We start from the raw sequence: 10,030 nt of genomic DNA on the forward strand, positions 1-10,030 counted from the left end.
GATCTGCAGGAGGATGTGTCATTTACCTCTCCCCAGGGCAGGAGGGCAATGCTATACCCAGAGGGGAAAGTGAAGTGCAGCTGATGGTCTCACTCACATCACTCTGCTCAGGAGGCACTCTGGGCCCAGCGGAGGAGCAGATGGGCCGTGACGCAGCCTCGTGTGTAACACCAGCAGTCTGGCAGCGTGCTGCCTTTCCCTGCTCTTCTGTTACACAGAGATAATGTCTTTAATCAAATTGTGCTTTAAAAACGTCTTACCTGGGTCTCTATCACTCAAGTTATTATATATATATTTTTTACGCTGGCTTGAAGGGCTCCCAGAAACACTTGTTGGGACACCTGAGTCAAACTAGTGCCTACTTGCAAAGAGGTCCGCACCCTGGCTGTGCTTGAAGGAGTACCTGGTTGGCACAGGGCTGGCACCAGCTCGGGTGTCTCCTGCCCAGACACCTCCAGAAGTCCTCAAGAGCTTCAGTGACTCAGCTACCTGGGAGCCCTGCTCATGCAGGCGGCTTGAGTGTCACAACAGCCCCTGCTACCGAGCCCTGTTTCAGGGTGCTGAGGTGGCCTGTAGGCACTACACAAATGTGGGGTGAGGGGGTGGTGTCCAAAGCGTGGTGACCAGAGGAGCAGAGCCTGGCTGAGCCTGTAGCTCAGTGCTGTGTCTGTCCCACGGGGACCCTGGAGACTTTTCCGGTGTTTAAATACAATGCAAAGAAGAAAATTATGGCTGTTCATGAGTTACATGTCTTTCATTGGCAGTAGAAGTCCCGTGGGAAAGGGGGCAAAACATCTAATTCATTTGTGAGATCTCACTTAGTGACAGTGTTCAGAGGAGTTAGAGAACAGCGGTGGCACTTCAGATGGAGGCAGTCACTAAGAAGTGATACTGCATGGTTTGTTCTTTCTCTGAAGGGCTCTGTATAGAGCCTTTTAGCTGCAGATAGCCCAATTTTAATATAAGCTAACTCCTGTTCAAATGATCTTGCAAATCTCAAGGATTTAACCATTGTTTCTTATCTTTAACCATCTTATTTTCTATGGGAATATTTCACTTGTGTGAAAGTGCAGCTGATGCTCATGGGAGGTTGTTTAATTTTATCTACATTTTGGAAAATGAAAGAAGAAAAATAAGTATAGGTAAAACTAAGCTTTTACTTCCAGTCACAAGAGTCAAGGGCAAAGACTTCAGCCCCATTATGTGGGTATGAACAATCTCTTCTGCTATGGGTTTATTCCTTTATAATTGCTGACAGGTTTTACCTGATTCGCACGGATTTCAGGAATGGCTGTTTATCTCTCCTTATAATACAGGGGAATTGTTTTGATTTTGCACAGAGGAGGAACGTGATGAGACATTATGAGACACAGATCATTAGGACTCTTCTCATAAATGCAGCCCCGGGCAGGAGTGCGGGAGAAGACTTCAGAGATTGCCTAATTGGCGTGTGAGCAAAGAGAGTGCAAAGCTGCCGACTTCTGTATTGTGTTTCCTTCATGTTACTGCAGATGCAGAGGAGGCCTGCCTGGTATTTGCTCCTCCACTGATTTCATCTTTTTTTTTTTTTATGTGTGTGTGTGTAAAAATTAAACTGCTGTAGTGTACTAGGCTGACAATTTTCCCTTCCTGGACACCGGAGGTTAGCCAAAACCCCTCCTTTGAAAGACACTTATTATCATGTTGCTATGTATTGCCTACTGAAGTGCCTTTCTGAGTGACTCTGAGTCCCTTGTCCCGAGTAGTTTCCCTAGGAAGGGGCATAGGCAGCAGTCTGTGACTCGGTGAGAACGAAGGGTTTAGTGCCATGGCCCCCATGTTCATCTGCAGGTCCTCAGCAGCCTGTGGTGCTGAGCTGCAGCACCAACACTGTATGACTGCTGTTATCAAAGCAATCTCAAGCACAGAACTTACAAATGCATTAGATCCATTCTGCTTTCTTCGTTAGTCCCCTTTGCACTGTTTGCCTTTGTACACAATTAACCAATGATCTAAATATAAATTAAACTTCTACAGGGCTAGCTGATTTTAGATGTGTATGTACAACTAACTGACTTACACTAAAAGTTCATCGGAACATCTGACAGCAAAATTAAGTTATATGCGTCTTGTGGAAGTTTGCTTCCTATCAAAATAAGTGTTTTCCTTTCTTGATACTTGAATTTTTAAACCTGCACTCCTGAGAGGATACAAATTTAAGTTTTCTGTATGTCAGACGAGTCACTTCACTTTATACTGAAGCACTAACACCTCTGCAGAGGAACATTTTAACTATTGAACAGCACGTGGGAGTTCTGCCAGACAGTCTGAAATAGGCAGTGAAAAACAATATAATTTCCTCTTGCAACTACGGGAAATTTTAGGCAGACAAAATATAACTACAAAGCTAGAGCTTGAACCATGTCCAATAGCTGTAATAACTTTGGGCCTCCAGGCATCTGAGGAAAAAAAAAAACTTAATAAACCCAGAATCCAATAATACCTTTCAGGTTTGATACTATAACAAGCTAAAGAGTTTGCGAAGTGGAGTACCGTTTTTTTCAGGTTTCACAGAAACTTTTCAAAGGTGAGCGGCGAGGCGAGCTCAGGGGGGCCGCACAGCTTCCGCAGGACGCTGTGGAGAGCTACAGATCTTCTTGTGCTGCAGCTTTGTTAGCTGAAAGCCTAACACCAGTCTGTGCATATGGAAGCTTCGCTTTCATATCCCCTGGCTTTTGTCTGTGGTGAGATTTTACATTCCTCACAAAGTTCCCAGACAGTCAAAGGACACAAAGACAAGGACCTGCCATCATAACCTGATTTGCAGCTCTTGATTTTAATTACTGTCTCACCAGCGATGTTGTTTCATGCCTGGAAGAAATTGTCTGGGGACCTGGGGGGTGAGATGGGGGCACAGAGTGGTTCACTGGAAGCTCCCATAAAGGTGTTTCACACAGTACTTCTGAATTTGCCTGCAAGATGGAAGCCTGAGGACAGAAGTGGAAGCCTGTGTAACAGACCTGGAACAGGGCAGCAGAATAAACTGGGTTAAGTGACCAGTCAAGCTATTGAGATGCAAAGAGACAAACACAAAGGACTTAATGATTTCTAAGGCACATTAAAGGATATTTCAGGTGAAACTTTTTTCGATTCACTCACCAAAATCATGTCATTTCTACAAACATAACTAATTACACAAAAAAATGAGTAGGATTTTAATCTGCATGTGATTTTCCTCTATGAGTTGAATAGTTGTGTATACCTGTAGGGGAGAGACATTTACCAGAGCCATTTTCCATGCACTGACAGGAGGGCATGAAACACATTTCCACGCAGGATCTGGGGTTGCTGAGGAGGAGGCTGCCTATTCCTCAGCATGTGGCCGCATCTCCTCCAGAGGGAGAAGGAGAAGGCAATTCCCATACACAGGATGGCAGCAATTCTGCCACAGCCTGGTGGCTGTAGCAACTAAAAATATAACACCCATTTAGGCCCAAATGATAATATTACACGAAGTTCCATGAATCATCCCTAATGGCCTCATCATTTGAGCATCAGCCCTGCGCAGTACATTATCCATCACCCTTGTTTATCCATAGGGAATAGGGGGACCTGTCGTGGGCCACTTGCCCCACAGCCGCCGGGGAGCCGTTTTGGGCAGGTTGTGAAGGCAGAGCTCAGCACACAGTGACTCCCCTTGCCCCTGGCTGCCTTGCCCCACGTCGCCTTTGGCGGTGGCCTCCCTTTAGCCCTCGTCCTCTTTTCCCAGAAAAGACTCAATCTAAATTCTGGCAAGCCGGAGCTGTCAGATCAGTACTGCAGCTCCTGCACCGGGCATGACTGGAAACTGGGAGATATAAAGAGCATGCTTGCAATATCATCTCTCCTCGGACCTTATTTACATTAGTTTTGGCTGGGGTTTGTGAACAGAGATGGTTTGCACTTTGGCTCCCTATTCCCTAGCAAACTTCCACATGCAACTCAGTGACATTTCTCTATTTGTGGTGTGATCAGTTTTAAGCATCTACCTAATCGATACCAAGATTTTCAGGATTTATCTTAATGTCTTGGACAGAAGGATGCTATTGATTTGAATGAGCGCTGAGGGTGGGGGATACACAGGGAGCTTCCTCATACCTGGTTAACAGAGCAAACAATTTCCATCTGTTCTCCATTTTACTGTAATGCAAAGCATTAGTCAGCTGCAATCATTAACTTGTAACAATAACATACATTATATGCATGTAATAATGCTGTCCTCCCATCTCTGCACAGTCATACGTTGGAGAATGAATAGGCTTTGCACACGTGGCAACTTTTCTCTAAGAAAGAAAATAATAAAGCGCAATTAAAAACAGAGTGACTGAGGCTCATCCAGCCTGTGAGGCGCGAGGTGAAGGGGGGCCCTCGGAGGTCACAGGTGCCCAAGGAATGCAGCAACCAAAGCCTGATGCCTGTGTGCAATCTCCCCTTACGGCCCCTGTCAGCAATGTTATCCTGAAATACAGTATTTTTAAAATGGCCACCTTGGGTGGGAGATGCCTCCATCTCATCTTCTGCTTTTCATGGTCAGAAGCAAAGAGGACTTGCATGCAACACCCAGGCAACACCTTTTTTTTTTCTTCTTCTTTTTTTTCTGTTTATTTCAAAATTCTTTTTAGTAGCTTAATTGCAACAATCCAAATGTCATTTGGCATTTGATCTCCTTTCAAGTGTACAGAATTCATAAGCAACTGTACATTACATCATTAAAAACACACAGGAATGTTCACTAAATACAACCAGCAGGTGCTTCTCTTTACTCATGGACTATCAGCAATGAATTTTCTGTCAGTGTCTCTGCAACACTTTGTAATGTGTCTGTTGATGGTCTGTTTTTTCCTCTTAACTCCATTAAATATATTTTCATGAATGAAGGGGTGCAAAACTGAAAATACACACATTTTTATTTGCGAATGTATATATCATACCAGTAGAAATGTGACCCATTAATTAGCTAAATGTATATGGCTTTAAGTTCTCTTCATTCCAAGTTTTTAGAGTGGAAAAATCCTGAATTGACATCAAAAATACTTATTGGTCAAAAACAATCACAATTAATATATGTGTTGGAAGCAATGGTCCTGTCAACCCAGAACTAAATTATTTTTTAAAAGATATCTAGTTTAAATAGATTTCAATCTAGAAATTCATTCAGCGTAATGTTTTGCTAGGAAGCATCCTCTGAAAGAAAAAAATGTGTATTTTCTAATCAATAATTTAGAGGAATTAGTATTTCATTATTTCACCTCTTGACACAGTAACTGCACTTGAAGTTGTGCTAGGAAATCTACACAGCTCTCTGACTTTTACCCAACACTGAAAAGTAATTACGTATATTTAATTAGTGTATATGTATAGTATAAAAGTAATGATGTATATTTAATTATTTTCTGGAATTCTTCAAAGTTATTCCAGATTTTGCCAAATTCATCTGAGAGCAGCACTTGCTTCCTAGATACTATCAGCTCTTTCTGCTTAATCATATAATTTCTCCACCCTGTATCTCTTTAGAACTATATTCAGTTGCTGAGTAAAGTGAAGAAGAACACTTGTTTGTTTGCTTTTGTCACTTTTGCACTGAGAGAATTGTTCAAATCTGAGGCTGATATAAGATTCCAGTCCTCAGTCCACAGGAGAGAGGTTTTCTAAGAGCTTGTTGAGGGGGAAGTTAAGAAGTGGGCAGGTTTCCAGAATTTCACTTGTCTGGAAACAAAGATTGGTAATTGGACACCTGAAACTGCCAGGACTGTTTCTGGCCAGACAGCTGTTATTCTTCTGTTCACGGATCAGCTGAATTTCTTCTCAGATGTTACAATATTCCCACTAACATCCATATTTACCTGCTACATTTTGTTTTTTAATAAGCATGGGCCTATATAAGATTTTTCATCTTCATGAACTACTCCAATTTCAATCCATGGGTGAGGAAAAAATTCTGAACAATGTAGAAACTAATGTAGAAGCTCTTCTTTTTCAGAAAATGCTCTTTTTTGCTGCTGCAGATATTCACAGAGTTGTGTCCAGCACCCTAACCATGAAGTCCCTGGTCTCATGAGCTAGAACTTTCCTTAATGCCAGGCAAGCAGCTGGCTTATATGGAGAGGGAAAGCTTTACTCAGAGCTTTTGCCTGTGTGATTACTGTATCATTCATTTAGCATTACACTGCTTTTCTGATACAGTCAGTGATGGTGGTAGGGTTTTTTTTTTTTTTTGGCAAAACTATCAAGAGCTAACAAGGCATGTTTGGGTAATCATCTACGCAGATCTTTGACAAAATTGGCAAGGCAATTGAGGTCCATTGTGAAGGGGACTGAATGATCAGCTCAGGAAAACTGAGATTCAGGACATTTTGTGTGTAGGCTGTGAATAATGGGCAACACCCTTTTTAATCATCAAAGAAGAAAACAATCTCTATACTTTATGATGATTTTAGCCCATTAAAAAGCCAAGAACATGACCGCATTGCTGATGATTTGCACCAGTTTACTGGCAGCACATCCCTTGGCTACAAACCAGTGGATGGCAATGAGCTGCCTCCCACGCTGCTGCCTGGTCCTTCAGCCATGACATTCCGTTTGTCCCCGCAAAATGCAGAAGCCCTCCAGCCCTCACAGCATTGCACTGGGGACTGGACCAGTATTCATGGTCCCAAACTATAGCAGTGCTTAAACTGCTTTTGCCTCAATCCAACACATCCTTTTCAGATAGATCTTGTTCAGACTATATATGCCCTGAAATATATTTTCCTTTCATTTCAGAAAATGTCTTTGCCATCCCAGTGCTGCCAAAAGCAGAGCCTTCTCCTCAAGCAGTAGGTCTGGTTTGCAACAGAATGTACTTAAATATTAAAAACTGATGGCATTGTAACTTTGGTTCATATTACTGAGGTTTTGGGCCCAATTGTAAATTTTAGCACCTTACTTTCTGCCCAGAGCACCACTTCTTCTGTTGCTGCTTTGTAACTGTACGATGATAAGATTAGTCTTCCATTTTTACTGCTAAAGACAACCATAGACCTCTTAGCAAATAAAACTAGACTTGGTAACTGACTCATTGTGTAATATTTATATATGTGCTGTCATCACAGAGAAAGCAAAAAATGTCTTTTCTTTGCAGTGGGTCTCTCAAGTGTGTTGCTACATAACAAGCTGGTTCAATGAGCTGATTAAGCAAGCTTTTTTGTCATTTTTTTTTTGCCAACTACCCTTTTAAACTAATTCATCCTGTGGCTGCACAAGCGCTAGCCCTGATGCAAGGGCAGGGGCAGGAGTTGGAGGTAAGGCAGGGCAAGATGAGGATGACCTTTATATGTCGCAGCAGCCTGTGGTGACACCAACCCATGCCTTGAGGCACAGGGACACCAAGTGCCATTATTTGGTAGTTGCCAAATGGGTAAAAATACTCAATTCTGAGTGTTTGTAAATACAATTGTGTTTACAGCTATTTGGGATGCTCTATTTTATTCTCTTTGAAAGTATTATTAAGAGGGATTAATGTATACTGTAAGGCATTTTTCAAATGGAAAATCCTTCAATTTTTTTATAAAAATTTACCCAAGTTAGGTAAAAAAGCAAATAAAATAGGAATGACTTTATATAAAACTATGTCTCTAGCATCATTCACTGAGTTAATGTTAAGTAAAACATCTTAAGTCTATTAATTCCAACAATCACATCATTAAAAAAAGTTATAAATAATTAAATTTAACAAAAACTATTCAGAAAATTGTCTGGTGCTGCTGTTTCTCCTAAATCTATGTAGGAACATTTGCTGATCAGGCCAATATTTTAGCAGCTTGTAAGCAGCATGCAAAGAAGAAAGGGATATCAAGTAGAAATCAACAGAGAACTGGTCATTCCATTTTTAATTCACACTTATTGAAATGCAAGTAAATATGTACCAGAAATAGTAAACTTATTCACAGAAGCAAAATTTGTCTGATGTTCGTAATGGGAGATAATACTAGCTAACTAGCTAGCTAACTGCTAGCTCAGTTAAGCGTCTCTGCCAAGCTATGCCCTTTAAAACGAAATTGAAATGAAACAAATACTTTTGAGCAGATATATTTTTATATAATTCAAGTCATATATACTTATAACCTTAAAGCCTTTTTAATTGTCTTAAAAATTGTGCAGGAAGTCTACAACAAGGTAGTATTGTAGTGAGTTAAAAGTAGATTTGTCTGTATATGTTAAGCAAAAGTGTTATTTATTTTTGTATATAAATTATGTCTCCATTAAAAGATAACATTTTCCAGATGTGCTTTCAAATACTGAGATTTACTGTAAAATTAGAACCAAAGATTTACATTGCTTGTACAGCCTACAGATATTACTATATATGCAATTTTTTTCTGGATGTACTTTATTTTCAGGAATAACATTGAATCTATAATGTAAAAGCTAGGAAATGAGAGGCACCGAGCAAATACTTGCCATTTGAATTGCATGTGTCAGGATTATCAGTGATCCTTTTCAATTTATTTACTGTATTATAAAAGCATTGTTTCTCTAGCTTTAGAAAGTAATCTTAGAGTCTGTGAAGTAAAAAAGATTATGGGAACGTTACACTGTGTTTCTTAGAAGGCCTGAGAAAGCTTCTGTTAGGCAGTCCATGTGAAAACACATGGGCTAAGTCTTGTCTGCCTGAAAATCCACCTCTATTGCCATGCCCAGCATTTCCTCGTGCTGGGTCTAGGCTTGTGAGCTGTCTAGCCAAGGCACAGCAGGGACATGGGGATGGAGGTGGAACCTGGCGTGGAAATCTTGACTTAGAGCGCACCTATGTAATGCCTATCTCTGTAATACATCCACATCCGCATGGTTGCTTTTTAGATTTGCAAATCAGGCCTCAACAGTGTTTACCTCTCGAACCAAGCAGACAGTACGTGTAAGTGTGTGTTGGCTGTTTCTTCCCTTCCTACTGATATTCCAAGAGAGCAGGAGAGCCAGTGATGCAATCGAGCAGTCATGGGCTGTGCTGGTATCTCAGTGCTGTACAACACAGGCAAAATGCACCTGCTTCTATTTAAAGCAAAACAAGTCTTGGTTTTTTGCTGGATTTGTTGGAAAATACTTTCAAGTCTTTGCCTTTCCACACACTTTTCATTCTTCTGGGGACCACTGTGTTATGCTATCGTCATAACAACAGAAAAACTGGAGGTGTGAGTATCTGAGGGGTCTGGAAATGAAAGGGGATCAACAGCTGGTAGAAGGCCTCTTTCTTGATATACCTTGATAGAAATCTGTATTTTCTTTCTCAAACTAAATTGCTAAACTGCTGGGTATTCCACTATAAATTTTATCCCTAATTACAGTATTTTTCCTTTCCCAAGGAAGGAATTAATGTGATTGATAGATATGAAGGCTGCAAGTCTGCTATAAGCCACAGGCACACTGCTCCTTCAGAGCACAACCATTTCAGCTCCTGGGAGCTGAGAACAAATCTTTCATCTGAGCCTAGACCTCTTATTGGCTATGTTCTACCTCTGGAACTGGCATCTTCTTCTGGCTTAAAGGTATATTTTAATTAAAGGGTGGAAGTTAACCATTTAGTAAATAAGAAAAGTAAGAGGAAAAAACATGCACCTTTATTGGTAGCTGTCTTCTGACTTCTGTCTTCTGTGTCCATGTAGATTGGAAGTACTATGTTCTCTGTGCCATTGCTACATAGTATATTTATGATCCATAATGAACCATTTACTGTGTATAGGTTAATATGCATATCCTATGAGTCAAACCTCAATAGAATTGGCCATATTGTCATGCACTATCCATAGATAATTTAATGCTTATTTTCTTAGCATTAATATTCACAAAAGGAGAATGTAAGCTCAAAGGTGGAAGTATTCACAAAAAATTAAATTGCATATTAGCTATAAAATGTGCAGTTTACACTTAGTAAGTTAAATTAGTATTTTTTTGTAAGTCAAGTATTAATAGGCCCAATTGAATTCAATATGTAACATAACATTATTTTTATTATTTAAATATAGCACTGAAAATGTGT

The sequence above is a fragment of the Tinamus guttatus genome, unplaced genomic scaffold (assembly GCF_059628265.1).
Source record: "Tinamus guttatus ecotype Peru unplaced genomic scaffold, ASM5962826v1 Tinamus_guttatus_pri_ptg000456l, whole genome shotgun sequence".
NCBI lineage: Eukaryota > Metazoa > Chordata > Aves > Tinamiformes > Tinamidae > Tinamus > Tinamus guttatus.